Genomic DNA, 25,996 nt, shown 5'->3' with positions numbered 1-25,996 from the left:
TCGACTCAGCCGGGGCTCACTCTTTAGGCTCAATTTTAGAGGGTTATCCTCTGAATCCTTTGAATGTGTTGTCGTATTAACACTGCCACACCTGGGACACACTGCCTGAATGTACGTTAGTCAAGTCCAATTTGAGGTGTGTTGTTAAAAGGTGAGGCACTAAAAGCTACAGCTTCAATCTGCAGCTTTTATCAGCTGAAGAAAGTCTTGATATGAATATGCGCATATATAATATACATTTGAACAAATCTTAAATCTATTTTGCCTTTTCATTGCAGACCGAAATGAGTAATGGCAAGAGAATCCTTGGTTATATTTATTTCAGACAATAAATAGCAAAAAAAATACTTACAATATCAGGAAGTGGGTCAGGGTATCATATTCATTAACACGCACGCATTAACGCAGCAGCAATATTTATCTAAAAACAGAAGAGAAATGAGCAAAACACGGACTATTTTTCTGCAGAATGGGGAGGAGCAGAGGAAAGTAAAAATCATCTCCAAAGCCCCCAAAATAGTCCTCGTCAAAAAAAATGGGGGGATGGGATAAAAGCCTTGGTTTGGTGCAGCTTGTCTCATTTTAGTCATAAAAAGTATGATTTTCAGGGTCTGCTGGGAGATTTTTCGACTGACTGAATGAGTGGAACCACATGGGACTACCTTTCATGAAGCTTTCTCAGCTGGATTCTGTTCCACTTTTGCACATCCTTCCTTCCGTTCCTCTCTTACCATAAGTGAGCTCTCTGGTGAACATTTCCAGACGCAGAAAAAAGGGCCCCTCTGCTCCTCTGTGTGAGAGCAATTCGTTGAAGGAAGGGAACAGGGTAATTAGAAGTGGATTGGCTCTCTCAGCTGGGACAGTCCTGCCAACTTCTTCTTCTTTGTCACTGCAACTGAGTAGCAAAAGTTTCGAGCCGCGTAAGCAGCACAGAGACCATCAAAACTACCTCAAATGATATTACTTTTAGGATTTTATAAGATTATGATGGTCTCTGACTGCCTCCACATATTTCAGCCAATTATACGGCACACAGACAAGCGTCCAGGCGAAAAGAGGAATTATTCTGGTAAAAATCAAAAATCAAACTTAGGAAAACTAAAGTATCTTCTTGGTGACTTATTTGCAGGCAGTAAATGTTCTTTGCAGCAGACTTGTTTGTTTGGATTACATAGGTAGTATTGACTTGGACGAAAGGATTGCAGTGCATATGTGATGCAAATCCTCCAGCTTTTCTGCTCAGCTCAAGCGAATCTTTTAAAACATTCTGCACCAAACTGTGTCACGACCGCTGTCCATGGTGCTGATCCTGCAACCACAGCTGAAGGCCTGGATTTCTGCGGCTATGTACGGATACAATCTTCACACCATCTGAAAACTGATTGTTTTTGCAGCAATTCTGTAGCACTGTCTTTTCATCTCGGTCATCTCTACACTGATATCAGGCCGCGCACTTTCAATGCATATGTTTTAAAATTGCATAGCATCTTAAACAAAGGGAAAATTCAATTCAGGAAATGTTTTATATGCTTTTTAAAATGCAGTCAAAATGTGCATCTTTTATCATTAATGATTTAATATAATTTATAAAAATGTGGCCATTTATGTTATGTTGCATTGTTTAAAAGTAATGCCTTTTTAGCAATGCAAATCTTAACTGCAAAATTAGAACAGCCAAATTGGATGAATTAATACTACTATTACTAGTAATAATAATAATAATAATAACAATAATAATCATAATAATCATAATAATGTCGGATTTTATTCCAACATGGATTGCAATATATTCATGAGGGAGAGGAGCTCACGCATTTATCATGCAAGAAATAATAATGGCCGTAACATCAGAGTAGATGTTTTCCTGCATGAAGTGCAGTGGATAAATAAATGAAAGGAGCATATCAGGCACCACAAAGACACCACTGCAGCAGGATGGAGAACAAAGCTGGACAAAGGGCTTATTCATACAATCTCAGCCCACAACACAGCTCCCTGTCAGGTAATCACATGGGAGATATGGACAGGAAATACAGAAATAAAGACAGAATTTAATGAATTCAAATGAATGAAGTTGCACAGTTGTTTCTCGGCACCATTTTTTTTTTTTTCTTGAGGTACTAAATTTGCATCCTCCGTCTTAGTTTCATGACAGTGATTTCAAGAAAAAGGCTGCATATGGAAAGACAAAGCAAAGCATGTGCATCATTGATGACGCAGAGATGTGACATAAATCCATTAGGGAAATCTGACTTGGGACACTTTTAAACTATGCATATCTTTAACTTGCCGCAGGCTAACAGAACAGCCCTAGAATTTAATTTATTTACATTATTTTTAGTGAAGCTCAAACTAGCATTTCAGACTAATGCAAACAGACTCTATAACATACTGTTTATTCTATAGAACAGGAAATCTGCGCACACACACACACACACACACACACACACACACACACACACACACACACACACACACACACACACACACACACACACACACACACTCATGTGCTAGACAGCCAAAGGCCAAAATAAAGCAGACAAGCTGCTATACATATTTACAGTAAACACCGTTAACGTGAAACAATCTTCTATCCGATGACATTTTGCCTTTAACTTCGCTCTCGGGACAGATGTGTTTAATGTTGGTTATGTATGCGTGTGTTTGTTCGCAGTGTCTGTGATCTGCCTTAACTTGATAGTTGGAAAGAGGACAGGGTAAGCACATAGCCAGTAGCTACAGTATGTCAGCATTAATAACACCACAGAGGAAGAGAAGGAGGAAAGCATACATACGCATACGCACACTCTGCAGGGGCCTGTGCGTGTGCGTGTGTGTGTGAGGGCTGGAGATAATCAACCCTCATAAGGTTCAGTGGAAGATGAGCGCTGACCCTATTTCACCTGGCCTTCTCTCTTCAGCGTCCTCCCCCTTCTCACTCTCTCTAGAAGAGCTTACGCAGGTCTTTTGTAACACTTGAGGGATACTTGCGCCTACTGGATCTCAGTTTCGCTGTCACTTAGCCAACACTTTGCTCCTGTGCTGAATATTTAATCAGTAACAAATTTTCTGTGGAAATCGAAAACGCTGGCTCACACTTTTCGCTAATGTTTGGCACGCTGGATATTCACTCACAACATCAGACTAAGCCATCCGTGCCCACACATGTGTCTGTTTGTACAGCATGTGTGTGTGTGAATGCGTTTTTTGTCGGTGGCATCTTTTGGGAATATTTCTCTCCCTCCCCCTCCTCCTGTCTTATCCTCTTTTCATTTTCTGTGTTAGAGCACACACATGCAGCGGCTACAAGTAGGAGTGACATGAGCCGTTTTGCCGCATGACATCCTTTCATGTTTAATTAGATGAATAATGTTATTGTGGGAGACACACTGCTTCCTTCCCTCAGAATCTTGAATTCTAGACGTTTTGTGTCTCTGCAGGAAAAGTATAATATGATGTAAACTCTACTGGAATTGTCTCATTCTTGCATTTCACTAGAAACATCAGCGGCACTTTAACAAACGATGTCTTGACTCAACTTGGTGGATTATGGGATTTTTTTTGTTCTCATGGAAATGCTGAAATTGAAGGTCATTGCAGACTTTGGAAGCTAACACCGTTCTCGCACTTGCGTGCACGAGCAGGTGACGCAGGCTGCTTTCGAACATGTAATCGGGTCTGATGTGACCCAAATGCTGTCGTTGTTCCTTCAAAGCTGCAACTTAATGCATTCTGCCACAATCATGGCACAACATTTGCATTGAAATTCCAAGTGTGAACTGTAGCCTTTCTGTCATTCTCTGTGCTGTGTGAGATGGAGTTGACAGGCTTGTCTTTTTTCACTATCTTTTCCAGCTTTTGTCTCTGCCGTACCCCTCCTCTTCCACCATTCTGTCCTTGCTTCTCCTCTTCACTAAAACTTCTAATCCTTGAGCTTTTTGTGAATTTAAATTTGGTTTTTATGCCTCTGTGCCAGCTGTGGCCACAGGCGAATGTTTTCTGGTTGTCCATCCGTCTGTGCGTACGTCCCATTCTTGTCAATGTGATATCTCGGGAATGCTGTGAGGGAATCTCTGTAAATATGTCACAAATGCTCACCTGGGGCTCTATTTTCGACTCCGCCGCTTGCGCGGCGCAGGCGCGGCGCAAAGTCAGGTCCGCTGCGCCGATGGGGCGTGGCGGTGCAGACTTTGGTATTTTCGTGAGCTGCGCCGCCGGCGCATCTCCTCCTCCTTCTCATTTCCGTCCCACCCAGCGGCGCAACTCGGAAAGAGGGAGGGGAGAAGGCGTGGAGTGGGTTTGGCACAGCCGAGTCAAATCTTCACCAATCACAGCAGCTCCTCGCCTCACCTTTAAGAACGCCGCTGGAGGCGCATGGCAAGTTTCCGGGAGACTGACGTCACTCATGTCTCCTGACATCCCTTTGTATTACTTTGCACAACCGTTTATATATACTGTTTAATTTTTCTCAGTATATATATATATATGTATATATTGTTTTATATTGTGTTCTATATTTTGTGGTATATTTTGTTTATATATTTATATTTTCAATATAAATATTTTGTTTTTATATTTGCTTTTTATATATATAGTTCTCTCTCTTTTCTTTCTTTTCTAATTTTATTCTAATTCTATTCTTGTAAGGAGCACTGCAACAAAAACAATTTCCCCTCGGAGATAAATAAAGAATTTCTGATTCTGATGTCTAAATATGAGGTCCTTAGATGGTAAATCCTCGGCCTCCTCTTCATCCTCCTCAAAGCAATGATGTACTCCATCTTTGCAGATAACGTTAAGCATTACAATGATAACATTTGTATTTGGAATGAAATGACGTGGGTAATAGCGGACAACGATCATCACTTACGTTTTTTCATGTGTCTGTCTCTCTCTGTCTCTCGAGTGCTCTGAGATAGATGCAGTATATGTGCTCTGTAGGATGCCACGGCTGTTTCTGGTTAGCACAGAGACGTTAACCGATTAGTTCGCATCCCTGTTTCACCTGTGTACATTCGATCAGGGTGAGTGACCATTACGCGTGCCGAACGCGCTTGTATGTGCTGACTCAGACAGTTACATTGAAATCGTCGCTGTTGCTAATTATTGATCGCAGTGTGCGTTCGATGACTGACCGAGCACTGCTGAAAACACCGTTAAAACCACGCTGCCGTCTTGTTGACGGTGTGATAGATGGCGTCATCACGTTTTCAGTGGATAGCCGTTATTACCTAGCAGCCACACATCCAGAGGGGTGTCCCCCTGAAAGACTGTAGGGATGCTAGAATTCGCCAGGATGAACGAGTCATGTGCCGACCCGGGGAAAGTGGCATGCACATTCGTCACCAGGCAATTTGAGTCACAGATCACCAGACATCTCTGTTTCACCTGTGTACATTCAGTCAGGTTGAGTGACCATTACGCGTGCCGAACACGCTTTCGATGTGGTCAGATGAGATACGGATCAAAATATATAAATTTAGGTCTGACTGTATGTGCTGACTCAGATAGTTGCATTGAATCGCGGCTGTTGCTAATAATTGATCGCAGTGAAATGCCAGACACTGTGGAAACCTGCCTGTGAGGTATTGGTGACGTGAGCGCACGACTCCGCCGGTTTACAAAAATCCACTTGCGCCGCCAGCGCACAGAGTTGACCAGGTCTGAGGTGGCGAGCTTTCAGCGCACTTTTACGCCGCCGGCGCAGACCGAAATGGTCGAAAATTCCAGGCTCATTATGCCGACACATCCCCCCTACTGCGCTGCAACGCCCATCCTGGCATACCTCTGTACGCCTCGGTCTACCAAAATACCAAATGCGCCGTGCGCCTGCCTGCGCCGCTCGAAAATACCACTGCGCCGGCGGCGCAGCCTGCGAGTCGAAAATAGAGCCCCTGGACTCAAAGATGAGCTGATTAGATTTTGGTCATCAAAGGTCACTGCGACCACACAAAAGACATTTTAATTACTTTCATAATAAGCGCAAGAATTCATGTGCTAATTTCAACTAAAATTTCACACAAATGTCTCATTGGATAAACAATGAAGTGATGACAATTTATACCCAAAAGGTCAAAAGGTCATCTTCACTGTGACATCATAATATTCTGCAAAAAACACTTTCCTGGCCATTGTTCAATGCCATAACTCAACATTTTGTTAGCAATAGTATCTCTCTATATGCTAATTTCTATTGTTAGTGGCGGAGTCCGCCAGTATCACGCTGGATACAAATTGTCTTCTCATACAGAAAATGATGCAGCTTTTAAATCCAATGTTGAATCCCTGTAAATATTGTCAGCTGACTTCACTGTTGAAGAAGATGAATCTGTTTGGCTGCACTGAGTAAACAGTACGTAAACAGAGACACTAGCTGCTCTTTTATTTTTGACAAAGCAGCTGCTCAGTGTTTGTGGCTCCCAGAATTCTGGGACCTGTAGTATTAAATTGCACTTGCTGATACCACGAGGAAGCACCGGTGTCAACCAGGAGTGAACTCTTTAGATATGCAACTGTAACTCCTTTTCTGTTTTCATCCTCAGTCATATCAGTTCACATCAAACCCTCAGTGCAACTTTCATTTTAAAAGACGTTTATCATCTTCCCTCATTCCTCTCTGCCTTTCTGCAACCCCTCCTCCTCCTCCTCTCATCTGATGTACTAGCATAACATTCTCCTCCCTTTCCATCTCCCTGTAACTTTGCTTTCCTTTTCCATTCATCCACCCACCAGTCTCTCCCTCTCTCTCCCCCCTTCTTTGCCTTTTACACCTCTGGCTCCCAGTGTATGACTCTACCGATGTCCTCTTTCCTTCCCTCCCTTTTGACACCTTTTCTCATTTCTCTCTCCTCCTCCTCCTGCCATGGCACTTGTATCCATTTCATTCCTTTCCCTTCCCTCGTCTCCTCTTCCCTTTCCCTCTCTTGCTCTCCCAGTTTTTCAGATGTATGATTCATGGTTCCAGCGCTGTGACTGAGACATGAATATTTTACAAGAACCAAATATAATTTTTTCGAGAGAAAAGAAAGCGGGGGATGGAGAAAAAGGAGGCTGAGGGAAGAAATGAAGGGATTGAAGTGGGGTAAAGCTAAATGAGGTTGAGCTGGCAGATTCAGGCAACAGATAAGACCAATCTAAGTATATGCTATGAATAACTGACAGGTCTGGAGGGTTTTTTTCTTTGTCTGTCCAACCAAACCACAGTAGAAGGCAACAATTCAAAATGGATGTACCGTAAATCAGCAGGAAAAGTCACTATGTTTGCAGTATAAAGCCGAATTCTTGGAAGGTTTTCACCAAACAGCAAAGTAAGGATGGCAGGACAGTTCAATCTGGCTGTGAAGAAAAGATGCAGCTGAGTTTTATGAGTGACACTCTTCCTTTGCATTCATTTAAAATGATCAAGGTGTGATATGCTTGCTCGTTCCTCATACATCAGTATGCGCACTGGCAGCTTCTTCCTCAAGCCTCCAAATCATCCTGCATGGTGGCTCTTTCTTCCTGACAATCATCTCCACCATCTTATTTTGTATTTTTGTAAAACTGCAGTTGCACACACATGCACTTTTTAATTACCGATTGCGTTTATGCATCTTTGAAATATTGAGTGAGCACAGATGGAAACAATCCAGAGTTCAAACTTTTCATTTGGCTTTGCAAATGTTTTACAATGAAAGAAATGCACCTGGCACAGTTGTTAGAGTTCAAGGACATACACAATGAGTTCTGTGGGTAACACTGAATGTAAACATAACTTTAAGGAGGAAAATGCACAGGGCCCCTTTCAAGCATACATTGATGTTTTTGGCTGAGTAATGTCTTCAGCGCTTTTTCTCTCATTGCATTTGATGTACCAGAAGTGTATAAATGAGGGCTGCAAATGAGATCCACATCTTTGGGGATTCAAAACTCTGTCTATACCTGCACATGCACAGAGACGCAGTACGCACATCACCGGATGGCTGAAGAAAGCGGACTTTATTTGTTGTGATGCATCTTTCCTCTGTAGCGGTGTGGTGTTGTAGATTTGCAGCTCAGATAGTGAGAGGAGAGACGTCAACAGCGAGCAGAGTGACTGACAGCTAATGGGGAGATAGATGATCATCAGCCTATAGAGAACAGATGGTGGCAGGGGATAACTACACACACACACACACACACACACACACACACACACACACACACACACACACACACACACACACACACACACACATACATGGCACAAAATGATTACTCCATCAAGGGCACCTTGTGTTACTGGAAAATATGGGAATATGTATGCATGCACACACACACACGCACACACATTGTCACGGAAATATAAGATGCTGAATCAGTCAAACTGTCGATCAAAGTGTTCCCTTTCTTGCATAACTAAACCTAAAGATAACTGTGAACATGATTTGCACCACTGGATTTCTGTGCTGGAATGTGTGAGACATATAACTTCTCCCTGCATCATCTGTGTAGCCTTTCGACCTGCCTGACCTCTCTCTGCCTCTTTCATCTCCCCTCTCAGTATATTTCTTTTCACCGATCACTTAAACCATTTCTCTTTTATTTGAACCTAATGTTCTGTTCTGTTTTGGGCAGTCTAGTGTCTGAGGTTGTCTGTGATATCTGAGGTCAGCACAGCGCTCCAGACGAGAACACTGTTTATCACTTGCTTTGTTTTGTGCCTTTTAGGAATGCCAGATATGTGGCCTTTGCTCCATTAGACCTCAACATACTATCCATTAGTGACATGAAACAGTCTAAAGTTCAGTGGGTGTGAATGGATTTTTTTTTTTTTTTGTGATGCTCGAAGTGCTAAAAATTATAGATTTTCATCTGTGACCTGGTTGGTCACTACAGGCCAGTAACAAGGTGAAGTAACTTCACAAATGCAAGACCGGGTACTTCAGTTTGGAGTAATTAGAGCAATAAGTAATGTTCAAGCTTAATGCTACTTTTTTTTTTACTTCTTTCAACCTTGTTTTTTTCCCTCCAATTAATGTTATATAGGCCTTCTTTTGTGTAGATAATATTAGATAACATTTTACCTGTGTTACTCTATGTTCTATATTACTTTGTTCAGCTAGCTAGTTTCATGGGTATATGTATCAGAGTTATAGGGGCCATGTGGCTTTTTCCTCTGGCCAACATTGTACACTTAGCATTTCACTGTCTTTCAGCCGACCATGACAGGCTGATAGTATTATGCTTGTAGCTCAGACGTGTGCTGTCACTCCACAAGTCCAACTGAGAAACGAAGGCCTGAAAGCAACACACAAACTATAACAACGTTTAATTTTAAAGATGCTACAATGAAATGACAAAATCTACACATGGTGGTGGTGCCTTCAGGGCCAGTGACAAGTATCACAATTACAAGTGAGCATTATCGACAGAGTTTGTTCTGATCAACAAGTTCTCAAGACATATGCATGTTTAATGTTTCTATGATCTATAGTCTCATATACGAAGTTCCACCATTGTTTCACATATAAAAACAGGTTATATCTGATAATACCTCCATACATTTATTCATAATGTGAGGAGCAGGCTAGTGGAAATATGTTGGGCGATTTTTTTAATGAATCCTGCTGCTGTCTTTTTCCTCAGTATCTCCTACTGCCAGCCTTGGCTTCTTTGGGTGTAAGTAGCGAGTCATTACTATGACCAGATTATATTGGCTTAGAGAGCAACCGTCTGCATTTAGTCTAACTGATTTCAACGGGACCAGATGGCAATCTGCCTGCCTCTGTATTTATCTCTTCCCATTATACGCTCTGCCTCACTCAGTCAGACACACACACGGAGACACACACACGCACATATAAATATGGCCAAAATTCCATCATCAAGTGTTTGTCCACAGCATCCTACAGTTCCCCCACCTTCAATTTTACCTTTTCTGCAGCTACTCTGACCTCAGAGTAGACAGGATGCATGAAGACCTATATGAAGCACAAAAAGGGAAAGGGAGGAAGAGGGGGGTATAACAGAGGGGAGAAGCTGACAGACATGACAACAGAGAGTGATGAGATGTGAAGGGAAAACAGGATGAGGGTGAAGGGAGGCAGGTTGGGGGGAATAAGTAAACCAGAAAATAAATAGGGTTAAGATGTCAACACATTTTAAGCGTCGGACCTTTTTTAGCAAGCTACCCGTAAAATGTTTACAGGTTTTTTTCTATGTTACTGTACATTTGCAGTGATTTTACCATTGAAATAACATGAAACACAAGTTGAAACTATATCCAAATAAATACTATTAATTGGCCATAAGTGTATAGTTTAACAGCAGTGAGGGATCACAGAGGAGGAATCAAGCAAAACTTGACTCTTTTGCTGTGAAGGTCAAGAGTGATCAAAGACAAGGGAGAACCCAAGGGAGAGAGCGAGTGAGACGAGGATGGAATAAGTGAGGGATGGCTAGTGTCATGGAGAAATAACAGGAGATTAAAAGGAATAAAAGGAAGGTTAGAGGGGAGGGGAGGGAGATATTAAAAGAAAATATGAGAGGATAAAGGGATAAAACATAAGAGGAGATGGGAGCGCTAAGGTGAGCAAAAGAGTGGGGAGGGAGAGGAAAACGGGAGCGGGAGAACAACTGAAAAAAGACAGAAGGGGTGGACTAGAAAGAAGCTGAGAGACGTGAAGGGCAGACCGAGAAGATAGACAGACAGAGAAAGAGAACTGAGGAGGAAAATGTTGAACATTAAAACCGGTTTTGGCCGAGAGAAGCGATAATCAATCTTTTTGTCAGACGAATTATGCCAGAATTGCAGGATTCTGTTTTACTACCTCTAATCTGTCTCCAGCCAAATAATAAACTGTCTGTGAGTGCAGGTTTGCATTCGCAGTGTCTAGCACTGTGTTGTGTTAGATAAGACCACGCTATAGGGTTGACAAATAGGACATTATTTATTTATTCATTTTATTTTACATACACTCACGCAGGATAAAATACTTCTGAATTCTACTTCAGATCATGTTGCAGTGGTTTGATATCTCTCCCACCAGAGAATAAAGAAACAGAAAGACTGCAGGGGGAGCAGAAGAAGGCAGCGATGAAGGGATGATGCGTGTGTGACTGTCTAGGTTGCAGCCTGCGGTTGATCTGCATATACATGGCATGATCTCTGGTAAACATAGAGATTACACAGAGACTTAGCCTGCTTGGCCACTGTGACCCTGCTAAGCCATGCTAGCTCTAATAGCTAATAAACATTACACGCCAGCTGCCTGCCTGCTTCAAACTGTGCATGGCTGGTGCGTCAACTTTCCTCCTCCTCTCTCTCACTCACTCCCTCGAATGCACTTTTTGCAACCTCAAAGCATCCGACCGCACGCTCCCTCTCGCTTACGTTCATCTGTGCTTACCACAGTCAGATTTTGCATTCCTCCGCCTTCTAGTCCTGTTTCCCAGAGTCACTCCATCTCACTCTGTCCTTCTCTTTACCCGTTATTCACCTCTCTCCTTCTCTGCATCACTCTATCCTCATCTCACCCCCCCACCCCCACCCCCCACCCCACCCCAGCAGGGGTGTCATGCCTTTTCTGGCACGTGAGCCGAAGCCCAGATGTCTGCGTTGGCTGCTGCTGGAATCTAGGTCATGTCGAAAGGGAGAGAGAGAAAGAAAGAGGGAGAGGGTGGAGAGAAACGAGAGGATGGGACGAAAGTGAAGGAAAGTAAGAGAAAATGGAGAGTGGGAGAGGAAAAGGAGGGGGGGCAGAGGAGGAGTAAGAGGAGCTAGACTAGAGAAAAGTGTGAGAAGTACTCGAAAGGGGAAGTAGAGTGTGGGATGAGGTGGCTGGATGAGAGAGGAAAAGGTTCCTTTTTTACAAAAGAGGAATGAAGGGATGTTGAGGGTGACTGGGATAAAGATGCTAAAATGAGGGAAATTTAAAAGTTGACACTGATAAATGAAAAGTCCACCTGGAAACTGTAAAATGGCACGTTTACCATGGCTGCTTCTTCCAGCTGGGATCAAATAGCTGATCTGTCAGCATCCATGTCAGCAAAATACCCTCATTGTGTAAACCCCCAGGCTGAGGAATCTCTTGTCAAATCTTTTGTCTCTTGCTGCAAAGAGCGATTAGCTCTGCTTTTAAAGTGCAGATTGATTGAGAAAGTCTGCACGGCATTGCCCTGCGGCGATAATGAAACTGACAAAAATGAAACAAACCTGATATTACCCGTGATGGATTACACAACTTAAGCAAGTTTTTATTAACATTGTGTATATATGGTTTAAGTGTAGGCATAGTGAACAATGAACACTGGGCATTTGCCCCAGCTGAAATCTGATTGGCCCCTGAAGTGCTCCTGTTCACTGGCTGACTTCTGAAATTATGCATATAGACTCGCAGTCGCCATTCTCTGTGTATGTGTATATTATAGCGAAATGGACATTGCAATGAAGTGAAATTGCTTCATTCAGCTCTATGAGTTATGCCTATAGACTATAATAAATGAATGCACAATATCAGCTACCAACGATCTGTGAAATGAGGCTGCCCAGACAGCAGGACTGGGAGAAGAGTAGGCACCTGCGGAATCAGGATTGGGGGGACTTGCATTTATCCTCCCCAATAAATACCATTGTTGTCTGGCACCTGAATTTACAGATCTACAACCATAAAGCACATTTCTCTTTGTCCATGATGAGGAGCAGAAACTTTGGAGAGCAACAGGCCCATAAAAAAAAGACACAATATGTCACTGAGCAGTGAGCTGACATGTGTGCCCAACTTTTTGTGTCAGTGTTTGAATATGAATCAATCACACCAGCAAATACAATGGACATGACAGGGAAAGAACTTGGTGAATGCTGATACATTACAGCAGACAGAACCACAGAACAGGACAGGACTGATAAAACAGGTGCATAATGAATGCAAATGACATGCAAATTCGCTTCATGTAAGTAAATGGAAAGCATTTTTTAGGCTGATGAATAACAACCATGCACCTCTGCACTTACTTTGCATACATCACACAGTATATGCAGTTAATAAATGGACCCTGTTGTATATGTATATGTGCAAGCTTGGGAGTAATCCCCTTCCCATTTCTCAATTCTCAGCCACTCAGGGCAAGAAAAGTAGCTCACAAACTGATACAAATCTAAGATTCACCACCTTAGGAGCCTTTCCAGCAGCATAACCATAAATTAATTACTATGTTTATTTTAGGAAAAAGAGGAGAAGCAGTACAGCACCAGACTCCAGGCACACTCCACAGGAGATTTTCCATAAATCTGTTTTAATATCCCGTACGCAGACCGACAAAAATTCTAATTTGATCACTGTTTTATCAAGGTGCTGTGTTAAGAGTGAAGCTGGATATCTGTATGAGGAAAAACAAACAGGAGAGGAGATACCCAACACTCATCTGTCCCAATTAAATTTGAGCTCATGCCCCTAACAAGTGTTTGTTTCATTATATTTAATGTCTTTACTTAGATCTAATTTCCAGCAACACCGCCTGCATCGTGCCCGTCCTGGTAAGTAACATCTGTGAAGCTGGAGCTTCATATTAAATTGATTTCACAAATTTCACAATAGCAAAGTTAGTACAGTTATGAATATAATAAGAGTATGTTAACTCAATAAATTATGGAATTCAGTTTTAAAGGTCAGATTTGGCCCCTAAAGTTTATAACCTGCTGTTTGGTGTTTCAGAATTGATGACTCTCGTTGCATCATTTTGGGAGGACAACGTGTTTATATAAATTTTGCAAAATTGCAACCGCACAGATGTCTGCAGACTAACACACACACTCAATCACACATACACATTTGAAGACACAAACCTCCACTACACACACACGCAGACTCACACACATTTAAACAGGCCATTACATTGATAGATTGCCGTGGCACTGAGGATGTCTAAATGCATCCTCGGGCATTATTCAGAGTAGCACTGACTCTGAAGATCCACACACTTCATCATCACAACCATTTATATACGCTACTTAAATGACTCCATTCAGACACACACACACACACACACACACACCCATGACCTCAGCCACATTTACATGTGACCAGCAAATGTGCACTTAAAGGCAAAACGCACTCTTTAACATAAACACTGACGTACAGCATGCATATATGAACAAATCACACAGGCACATGCGTTTGTGTTGAGGTGGCTCATGAACAGTGGTGTTCGGACATCACACACTCACTTGCGCACAGCTGCACGCTAACATGAGTTTACACTAAGTTCTCGCTCAAACAAAAATTTGCCACATCAACATTTTGGACCAAAATCAGATGATTTCACTTCCACCCAAAGTTGAATTTTGCAGAATTTGAGCAATTTCTGCCTATATTGTGTAACCTTGCATGTGCATGACCCGACAGCAGTCACAATGGCATGAGGCTTCCACCTCCACCACTGTGTTTGTCAATAAATGAATACGCTGATGATTCTGAGCTTGTAATCAGAGGTCATCTTATGTTAAAATACAAGCATCATTTTAAATAGCACACTTTTTTTAATTGGTTGAATTATAAGAGCAGGTGTCAGTTATGAGCATGAGGCATTGTGTACTATTACATGTGGACACACTGCACAAATAAAACGTGTATAATTGAAATTCATGTAACCACAGTACAAAGCTACAGATCATGTGCACAGCAAATACATAAACTGAATATAACACAAATGTATTCAGCCATGTGATTTATATCTCTGGCAGCTCTCAACCTTGCATGCAAAATGATGGGGATCAGGTACATCACAGACAGATGCACACAGAGGTGTAGTTAGGGATGTGAATTACAGTGGTAATCATTTTCAGTTTGAGCCACTGACAGATGTTTCTAATGCATATTAACACTCAGCTGCCTCCTCTTGCTGCCCCTCCATCTCCCTGTCCATCCATCCACAGCCAGTTTGAGCTTTTTACTCAAATAATGCCCTGCTTCTCAGTTTACGAGACGCTGCCCCATCTTCCTATTTCTCACCTCATAATTTACAGTCACAGGCTTTTAGCTAATGCCCTTATCCGGAGTGACTTCTAATCAATGCAGCTGCACAATAGTCAGCAACAATCCAGTGACAGCACGTAGCTAACTGGATAAGAGGAAATGGAAAGAAGAAGTAGAAAGGTAAATGTACAAATGCTGTGGTCCTTTTTTATTGTCCCTCCACTGACATCCTTCCATTCCCCAATTCCTTATTACTCTTTTCAATCATTCATGCATCCTTAACACATATTTCCTTCCCTTTTTATTGTGTCCCCCTCTCTTTCTTTTCACCTCTTTCTCATCTCTCCTCTTCTTCTTTTTTTTTTTATCTCTCCTCTGTCATCCAATTCTTATCTGCCTTCACTTGTTTTGCATGCACCACAGTGTTTGTGTACAAACCAGACAGAAAATCATCATCTCTGACAAATTCATCAATCTGCACTCTCTTCTGATCAAATGCACTTCCTCTCTGTTGCCACAGAGAGAGAGATAGGGGAAAATGGGCAGTGAGGGAGGTTGCTAAAAGGAAGTTGAGGTGAAAAGAGGGGGGAAAGCAAGGGAAACAGCAACTGAGAGACAGTGGAAAAGAGAGACAGACAGTGGGCGACAGTGCAACACGGTATACGAGGGAATGGATGTGTGATAAATAAAGACAGGAGAAGAGGGTAGAGGGATGGGGATTGTAAATAATGATCCAGTCTCAGAGAAAGAAGGAGAAGAGAATCAGTGTAATTAATGAAGGAAGGAAAGAGAGAGAGAGAGGAGATGGAGAAAAAATAAAGAGCAGATAAATCACGCTAAACAGAGGAAATAAGGAGGGAGGGGGAGCGCAGGAGAGCAGCATCAACACAGAATAACCTCCAGTGTGTGCGTCATTGACTGGAGACAACAATGTTTTCCCACCTATGGATGTGAAGAATATGGAGGACTGCGAACGCCCTCAAACATCCCCACAGCTGAAACTCAGCTCTCGACTATGAAAGTCATTGTTTCCTTTCAAATCCAATGTGCTGGAGAACAGAGTCAAAACAATGAGGACGTGCCGCTGTCATAATGTTTTCAGACTGCAGTGAATAGGCTTAACTGGTTGACCTTTACAGTGCAGCTCCCTTTAATGAAGCGCTAATTAATGAGGTGGCTTTAAAGGGTCAGTTCACCCAAATTGCAACAACAACAGACTTCCTCATTATTAGTTCTTTCTCTCTAGAAAGTAAAATAAAAAAGCAAATAGCTGTGAGGGAAACACAAGAGGTTGTTGATTGTGTGTGTGTAAAACTAAATGTCATTCACCTCCATTAGTTTTGGGCGGAGGCAGAAATCTCAGAGACAGATATCACAGTACCCAAACTATGGCTGTGTTTTGGTATTGAGATATAACAACAATGTCCATAACTATGTTCTGGTCTATTCTGGTCCATTCTTTTCCCAAAGTCTCTCCACTCCCCTGGTTGATTTATGTTGTGCCACTCTGAGACCGGCATCTTTAGGCCTTTAGGAATATGGCTAGTATAATTTTATTCCTGCGCTGTTAAATATGAGTGAGAGAGCTTGTCAGGCTATAATAACTGGCTCAAAGACAGAGGAGGAAATGAACATATTGCAGACCAGTGGCCTTTCGGAGTATTTATGGGCATGAAACGTTACAGTGTGTATGAAAAGTCGGTATGATGGCTTCTGGCTTTACAAATATACGAAAACGGATAATAAAAAGCTGCACTCTGCTGGCCTTTTGGAACACTAAGAAGGTTGAAAAGAAAAGGAGGAAAAGTCAATTGCGGAGCAAACAATGTGTTTTGTGATGCATTCAGGAGTATCAAACATATGAATTTTGGGCTTTTTTTTTTTTTTTCTTCTTTTTTTTCCTCAAACACTTTACAATAGACCTTTGTAGGTAAAGCCAATGCCTTGCCAAGTCCATCCACACAAGTAGATAATATGATGTGATAAACTGCCACTGCACTCATTTCTGGGCCCATTTTGTGAAGTCTTCATTTGAAATTGAACCGCTCTGATGACCAAATATGATGTATTTTAACTGAAATATCAGCTAATAAAGATCCTCTTTAGTAACATCCCTAACCACTCGTGTCTCAAAATAACCGAGGGAAATAGAAATCTCAAGTCCTTCTTATTAGATTAAACTTCAGATTTTAGGAGCTGTGACAACTAGACAGATAAATGCATAGAAATATAAACTGATAGAATAAAGAAAAAAGTGGGAAATATATGAACAGACGAATTGAAACCAAGTTGAAACCTGGATTAAAACTCAAAACTCGTAACAATTACTTATTAATAAAACGTGTTGCAGCATATGTAGACTGATTATTTCAGGAAGGTGTGTATGTACCCTGGAGCTTCAGCCAGCAAACGACAACACATCTGTTCACTCGCATATGTGTGTGTGCGTGTGTGTGTGTGATATTCCACATGCACCGTGCCTGCAGTGCTGCCCTGCAGTGGCAGTGGCACATAATCAACCTCTCACTTTCATTCCTAAATGCTTCCCACACGCATACAACACAACGTGCCTCTAGGGGAGTGTTACAGCGAGGAGAGAGATGGAGGGAGAAATGGAGAACAAGAAAAAGAGGATTTTTTTTTTCCCCCTCCAGGGCCAGTGATGGTCCAGGCGGGGAGCACCAGGCTGGCCATGGCATGAAGTGCCAGAACCACTGTGGGCTACACACACATGAATTAAGCTTGAGTAACATTATGGACAATGAAAACTTGGCACTGTTGATTAAAGTGAGGTATACAACTGCAGGGCAATTTAAAATCTATTTTAGGTCTGTTTCAAGTGGTACCTCACAGGCTAATATAACTGAATTTAAAGACAGTCATTGATGTTTTTATAATAGAGCTGGCTATTACAGGGTAGTTCATCATTTTTAGAGTGATAATAGCCCCATTTTGCATTCAAGTCTTATCTTTTCTCAACATGCAAAAAGCCTCTCAGGAGAGTAGCGGGAGTGTTTCTGAACATGTTTTACATACAGGCACTTTTCTTTCGTGAGGCAGGAAATTGTTGGACTATTGAAAGTGAACTGTCAGTGCTCTGTATGTGTGTGTTAATATGTTTCTGTGTAATCCGTATGCACAAATGTTCCTCTCGTTGCTCGCGAAAAAAAAAGGAAGATGGTGTGTGTGCGCGTGGTTATGTGTGTGTGTGTCTGTCTTTGGCCGGCTATAAAGACAATGGCACCGACGAGGGCTTTTCTTGGCAGACTGACAGAAACACTGATGGCAAGTGATTGGATAAACCATGCCTGCAGGAGACACACATATACATAAGAAACACACACACTTTCATGATCCATGCTCTCCAGTGCAGCACTGCTTTTCACTGACCCTGATTTTATGCTTTCACTCTGATTGGACGCGACACTCATCACTCTGCTGATGCACGGTTTTGATTGGCTCACTGTAAAGGTCGCTGGTTTTATGGCAAAAGGTCAGGATTTGAGATTGAGATTGATGCGTGTTCAGGCCCATACAGGGTGTGAGGCTGGTTTATAACTTTCTATGACTGGCATGATATATAGGGCCATGGCAGACCATACATACAATTAGACACACACACACACACACACACACACACACAAGTGAAAATAAATGAATGTGCTTTTCAGAGAAATTGACTTACTGCAGCTTTCCCACCTCCTTCTGTGTAATGATGTATTGACAGATAGAGAATCTGAGCATGTGTGTGTGTGTGTGTGTCACATGCATATAGTCCATGTATGGATTTAAGTGCTTTTGTTGGAATGTGCGCATGATTTTTCTTGTGTGTGTGCGAGAGTGTGTGTGTGTTCAGGCCAAATGTTAGGTGCGGAAATTAATGAAGTCTTACCCTTGATCCATATCAGTCAGGAGCTGGTCTAGTCTTCATCACTCACATTCACACGTGCACACACAGACATACCGTACATGCATGCACATACACACATGACCCATCAAGCACTGCTTTCGTCACCATTAATCACAATCACGGATACACGCACAACAATGTGGAGAACACACATAAACAAATAAACGCATGCAGCTGTACTCTCACATGTGCAGCAACACACTAATTCAAGAGCACACTTGTAAGTACAAGTGCACACAGGGTATGCTAGCTCACGCACCCATCATAAAAATAAAAATAGTCATTAACAGATCATTAAAGTGTATGCATGGACACATACAGTACACAAACAGCATGACTCATACCCACTACTTTGTCAGTGATGTAAATAATCATTGACACAACCACACACACATCATTTATCAAGCTTAGTGCGCCTGATGACTGACTGCTAGAGGCAATGACAGCTCACACACTCACTCTCTCTCTAACACACACACACACACACACACACACACACACACACACACACACACACACACACACACACACACACACACACACACACACACACACACACACACTCAAACACGCTTTTGGACTCAGTAATCTTTCAAGTCAGATCCTTTTATTGACCATGGGAATCATTACAGAGTGAGGCCCAAGGGTGTATGTGTGTGAGTAGGTCTGTGCACGTGCCAACAGTATTAATATGCTCTCACCTGCTCAACAGATTTACTATTTTGTATGTGTGTAAGCATTGCAGCCACATTACACTTTGACATGAGCTATGTCAAACCCATTCATGTGACATAAACACACTTGTCTCACATGGAAGTGTTTCAGCTGAAAATCAAACATGTCAGTTGTGTCAGTTTTGCTCCAGGTGTTATGGGAGCTCTTCAGTCGATTATTGTTACACAGTACAAACCAACCATTTTCTGGATTGAGATAGATGGATTAATGTGTTTAAAGGCTTATCAGATGCTAAACGCTGCACAATGGTTTGTAATACTCACAGACAAGATTTTACGGTTCTGCAAAGTAAACAGTAAATATGGTGCTGAAGTTAACAATGTGCACTTGTGTGTATTTGATTGGCCTTTTCAGACAATGTTGTGTTGCAGCAAGTTGAACCAGGCTTTTCTTGCTGCACAACTATGATATGAATGAGAGGGATGCATTCTTTCATGCAGAGCTAAACTTAGTCAGGACAGGGCGGAATGGTTTCTGAGTTCTTCCATGAATTTGTTTCCTGAAGGGGCTGCACGGTGGCGCAGCAGGTAGTGCGCGTGCCTCACAGAAAGAAGGTCGCCAGTTTGATTCCCGGGTCGGGCCTTTCTTCCTGTCCATGCGTGGGTTCTCTCCAGGCACTCCGGCTTCCTCCCACAGACCAAAAACATGCTCAATAGGTTAATTGGTGATTCTAATTTGCCCTTAGGTGTGAGTGTGAGTGTGAATGGTTGTCTGTCTTGTGTGTTGCCCTGTGATCGACTGGTGACTGGTCCAGGGTGTACCCCACCTCTTGCCCGTTGACAGCTGGGATGGGCTCCAGCCCCCCCGCAACCCCGAAAGGGATAGGCGGTATAGATGAATAGATTGGATGGATCTTTCCTGAAGTGTCACATTTCTTTTTAATAGAGATGTTCACATTTTGGTATGTTATATACAGTTACAGTTATATACAGTGGAGACTTTCATTTCATTTATTTCAAAAACTGTTGTCACTAAAAAAAAAAAAAAAAAAAGGATTATTCATTTGCACTATATTACTTTAATAATACTGCAAATGGTCACTTTTATTTGTACAGCCAAAAATCCCAAATCAAAATCCCAAATTTGAATCATAAGACTATATAATCTGCGTAACATGCAACGCCCTCTATCCACACAGCCTCCACTTGGACACAGACAAACTGAATGATGTCTTTCTTATGGTGTACAAAACAGTTGGGGACAAATACAGCCCTGTTTCACTCAACGATCAAGTATCAGTTTAGCATGGCTAAATATTGCTACGTCTAAATTTGCTGCACCAGTGCAGTGACTGCCGGTTTAGCGAGTGTGGATGTCTGTTTTTTTCTCCATTTGTGTGTTTATGTTCCTCTTGTTAAGCTCTCCCATGTGCCTGTAAGTTGCAAGCAGGGGTTTGGTAATCCTGTTCCCCCTCGATCCTCTTTACCTCTTATCTCTACACTCCCCTCTGCTCTCTAACCTTCATCCCCTCCTCTCCTTAACCCTCCAACCTTTCTTCTCTTTTTCCCATAAGCCATCCATCCATACAGATTCCCCTCTGGACTCCCTGCAACCCCTACGTCTCCACCCCACATCCAGTCTTCACTCAACCTTCTCTGTCTTACAACAGAATTTTACACTCCCCCACTTTTTCACTCCCCCCTTCTTCACAGCAAGCTACCCTGCTGGCACTGGGCATCAGGCGCTCTCATCAAATAGAGGAGGATGCTTGCTTTAAAATCGATTGCAGCACTTTTATTTCACAGCCTGCTTTGTCTTCACGTTGCAAATGTAAGCCCAAGTTTGAAAAGTTATTATTTAGTTTATCAGGGACACAAAGCGTAAGTTTCACCTTAAAAAAATCTCCTGGATTGAATTTCCTCAGCAAATTCCTGGACTGGACTTAACATTAACAACAGGACAAGGGATTAGGCCTCTAAATCTTGTATCCCTTTATGGGAACGTGTCAGAGGACAAAGTGAGAACATTCTACAACCTTCCAACTCTCCATTTTCCAGTTATTACTTTTTTTTTGTTGCTGAGTTGACAGTAGTATTTAGCTGCTATTTCCTCCTGTGCAGCCTTGTGTTATTGGAGAAGACTGTGTGACTGCTGTTCTGAAATATCAGCTTCTTCAAGCATTCAGTACCAAAGAAATATTTTTTTGCATTCTCTCTTGCTCCAGAAATAAACGGTCTGAAGAACGTCCATGCAGGCTTTAGCTCATCTGCAACTGTTTGTAATTGCTTCTTCTTACAGATGATGATGGTCCTGATTTCTCTGTTTGCTGTTTTTCTATTTTCAGTCCATTTCGAGCTTTAACAGCATCAGAGTTTTTAAATTCTTGTGGTGCAGTGGTTTATGTGTTGTGACATTTTCTCACACTGCTAACTGTGCAGTGCCAATATTTCCTGATCCTTCGGGCTGAGTGTTTAGTTTTCTTCAGAATAAAAATGTCTCCATTTGCTCACCCAAAACACACTGGAAACTTTCTCACAATGGCCATAAGGCACAGCTGTATCCAAGTTAGACTGCTAAAAAGAAAAAAGAACGGAAAAAAGTCACCCCCCATCTGAATTATGGGGTCTTCTTTTCATCTAATTCAAAATGTCTGTGCAGGATATGTAGGCCTGCAAGGGGGGGGGGGGAAGTTCCTTATTTGTGCTTCACTTTCAGAACAACACTGTAAGACAGTTAAAATTATGTGCAACAAATTATTGGCATATTAATCTACATTTGTGACACATTTTCCCCTTAATTACATTTCCTCAACAGCTTTCCTGGCTCCACAGTGTTGGTGGTATAGACCCAGATGTGGCCAGTCCACACACTGAGCCATCCCAGCACTGAGTCAACTCTCCTGGGTAGAAGCACAGCCTTCTCAGCCTCTCTCTCCCTCTGCTGCTGCTTCTTATCAGCGTCCTCCAGCTGCCTCAGCCGATCATGCTTTTAGCTCCACCCTTACCCACCTGCATGTGCGTTAACGACATGGAAAAGCAGCAGAGACAGAAAGACAGCCATGGATGGCACTGGTGTTCATGTACATGCGTGCATGTGTCTGCATCTGCATATGCTCGTATTTGTTGTGAGCATCATTTGAGCTGTACAAGAGAAGGTTGAAACGCCGTGACTGCCAGAATTACACACGCCATTTACTAATTTTGCCCACTCCTACGATCTTCTAATCCTACAGTGGTGGTCTATGGCTGGTTTAGAGAAAAACACCAGTTTTCAAGAGGCAGGGAGAAGGATTACGCACCAGCATTTCAGTTTCTTTTCCTCCTCTGATGATAATTAAATTGATCCTAAATGTTTTTGAAATGTGAAGAGAGACTGCTGAATATTCTATGAGTCCGAACACATGAATTCAGTGATTATTTTAGGGTGTAACTCACAGTGCAATGAACACAACATAGGGGCCTAAATGGATTGTCCATGTTATACCTGCTTTTGAGGTTGGGATAATGGAAGCATGTCCCAATGCTACAATTGCTAACAAAGACGTAAGAACTTAGAATTACTGTTATGGCAGTAAGACAGTGGTGGAAAATATTGAACACTGAAGAATAATGTAAGGGAAACACATTTTATTTGCATCGTAGCCCAAATTATTCAATTTGTCCATTCAGTGAGATGAAAAGGGTAGCAAAGAAAAATCAGAGGAGTACAACTGTAGCAGTAAATGTGATAAAACTGCAACAAAGGCAAAGTAGAAAAGAGCAAAGGTTAGAATTGAAATGTTAGTGAAGAGGAGATCACAGTATCTGTAATTGCAGCAATGCAAATTTGAGTCAGGACGAGAAAAAAAAAAAGAAGCTTTTTCTCCACCAAAAAATGGCTGCTTGATAGCGAAGTGTGGGAAACAGACTGAGAGAGGTGTTTGTGATTATTCAATTATATGGGTGAGATCAATAATGAGCTGTTTAATGATTATCTGCTCAATATGGTGATCAATGCTGTCTGGGATCTGACCTCTGAGTGTAGCAACACACACAGAGCAAAACACACACACACACTGTATGCAAACTGTGTGTGAGAGCCTTCATGTACATACGTACTAACGTGTGAACGTGTGCTAAGACACACTTAGGTGTTCATGTAAACAGTGTGCACACTTAAACCTTCAAACATGTGGTCAAGATGAGATCCATCAGCTGCATCCCACACGAAGACTTCCACCCTCCTAGATCTTACATTGTAGGTCCTGCTCAGTCAGTCTGCATTTAAAGCCCCTCTGGTATATATTTGCTTGTTACCTGTTTACCTTCCACTAACGCTGTTCCTCATCTCCCTGCAGGCCTGTCTGCTCCACTCCAGCTTCTGTCTCCAGCTCCTTCGTCTCATCAGACCTAAGCCTCTGCCCTGGACTTCCAGTCAGCCCAGCTCCAGCTCCTGTCCCTCTGTGTCTCGCACTAGTCTACCCATAACAATAACAAATTTATTGTTATGGCTGACTGAAGGCCAGAGATGTCATTTTGTCTCTTGAGATTTGTTGACCTTCTTTTTTTCTGGGTTTATGTTTTTTCACTCTAGATGTGCATTTAAGCCCCTAAAAGACCGGTGCTCACTTGATTACAGAGAGCGCTATGCACAGCCTGTGCCTCTGGGGTGCTGCCTTATGTAAACAATGTCACCTCTTTGAAGGCTGACATCAAGCAAAAAGTTGGGATTAATATTAATGCATTTGCAGGAGGTTCATGAAACCATGCATTACGTGACATTTTGATATTAGCACCGGATCAATGACTCCATTTCACGTGCTAGTACTGACAATTCCATGGAGAGCCAACACAGCTTTGCAGCCCGGTGCAGTTTTTAGCTCATTGTTTTGTCAGACAAACCATAACAGTGCCAGCTCATTTGGAATTATGGACAGCAGCTCCCAGATCACAAGCTTATACAAGTCCACTGTACACTACCTGCCCAGCGCTGAGTGGCCGAGAGCCAAAGTGAACAAGTGGCTGGTGACGAGAGTTGGAAATCTTGCCAGTCCAGGAGACCCAGATATTTTTTCTCTGGAGTTGGCAGAATGAGATATGCAGGGCTGCACATTAGTAGTTATTGGACTTTAATTCTAACAGTTGGTGACAAAGATGATGATTCCAACGAGATGTTTCCCTGTGCTTCCTGGATGTGATATAAGATTCAAGGCTTCAGTGATTATTTTAAGGTGTAACTCACATGTGTGCAGTGAAATGCAGACGTGGTCTGACTTGATGACTGGTGGGGGAAAATAAACCCTGTAACTCTCCTTGAATCAATACATCCTCATATCTAAACAGCAGCATTGGTCGTTTGCCAATGACTCCCAAAACGACGATATATGAGTGTTATATGACCGAGTACCTGCGGACCTTCAGTGTTCCATGGTTATTGTGAAATGGATGTAGTTTGATTAGATTTTTAGGAACCAAAACTACTTGTTAAGGTTTCGAAAAAGGTCATGGTTTGGGTTGAATTAAGAACATTAGTTACGCTTGCACAGATGACCTAGACGGCAACGTTTTTGAGGAGGATGATCTGCCTTGAATGTAGAATATGAATGGTCCAAAGTCCTACCCCTCGAGAAGTTCGCACACCTTTTTTAATGTTTGCCTTTGCATACTTAGATTGAAGGCAGCATCTGAGTGCCAGGTCTGGTGCTGTCACAGAACACAACTCAAGTCCGTCAGTGCTACGTCAACATTTTCCTGCTGTGCTGTACACACAGCTGAGATGATTAAAAACATAAACTCCAAAGGAAGGAAGAATGGGCGGCACGTGATCATCAGACACTCAAAGCCAGGCCAATGGGAGCTAGATGGAGTTTTGGTGTCTGGGATTACGCAAACTGCCTTTTTTTATGGGATGGACTACACCTCCCTGAGACCTGCTAGACTCTTTCACTCTATCTAACACGGCGGAACAACTTTTTGTACTGTTCATGAATAAGATATGCAAACCTGGAGGGGAAAATTCAAAGTGAAAACACACCTTGTCCTAAACTAGAAACTCTTAAATTGCCCTTGAAGAATTGATTTACTTTGAGTAAGCTGAGGGATCAAAAAATCAGAAAAGTGCACTGGATATATTATCTGAATAGCAAGGATCATTACCACACACCTTCAGTACTGCTGAACTGGAGAGTGGCGAATTCATTGTGTCATTGCTTCATTTCAATCCATTGTCCTCTAGGGACCTGGAACTAGAGATGGTGGAAAATAAAGAAGTGAGGATGATGAACAGAGCCTGGCAGCGTGTTCAAGCACAGTGTAAGCCATGGTACGTTAACACCGTGGATTTGAATCTCAGGCCATGTTCCCATCTTAAAACTGCAGAGTCGCTCAAAGTCTGCAGAGTTGCGTCAAGTAAAGACACATGCAAAGTAATGTTTCATCCCATAGAAATGCATGATTCGACATGTGTAAGACAGTGGCATCAATCTATGGTGAAGTGT

The sequence above is a fragment of the Chaetodon trifascialis genome, chromosome 15, assembly GCF_039877785.1.
Source record: "Chaetodon trifascialis isolate fChaTrf1 chromosome 15, fChaTrf1.hap1, whole genome shotgun sequence".
Lineage (NCBI taxonomy): Eukaryota > Metazoa > Chordata > Actinopteri > Chaetodontiformes > Chaetodontidae > Chaetodon > Chaetodon trifascialis.
Note: the sequence above shows the minus strand (reverse complement) of the source record.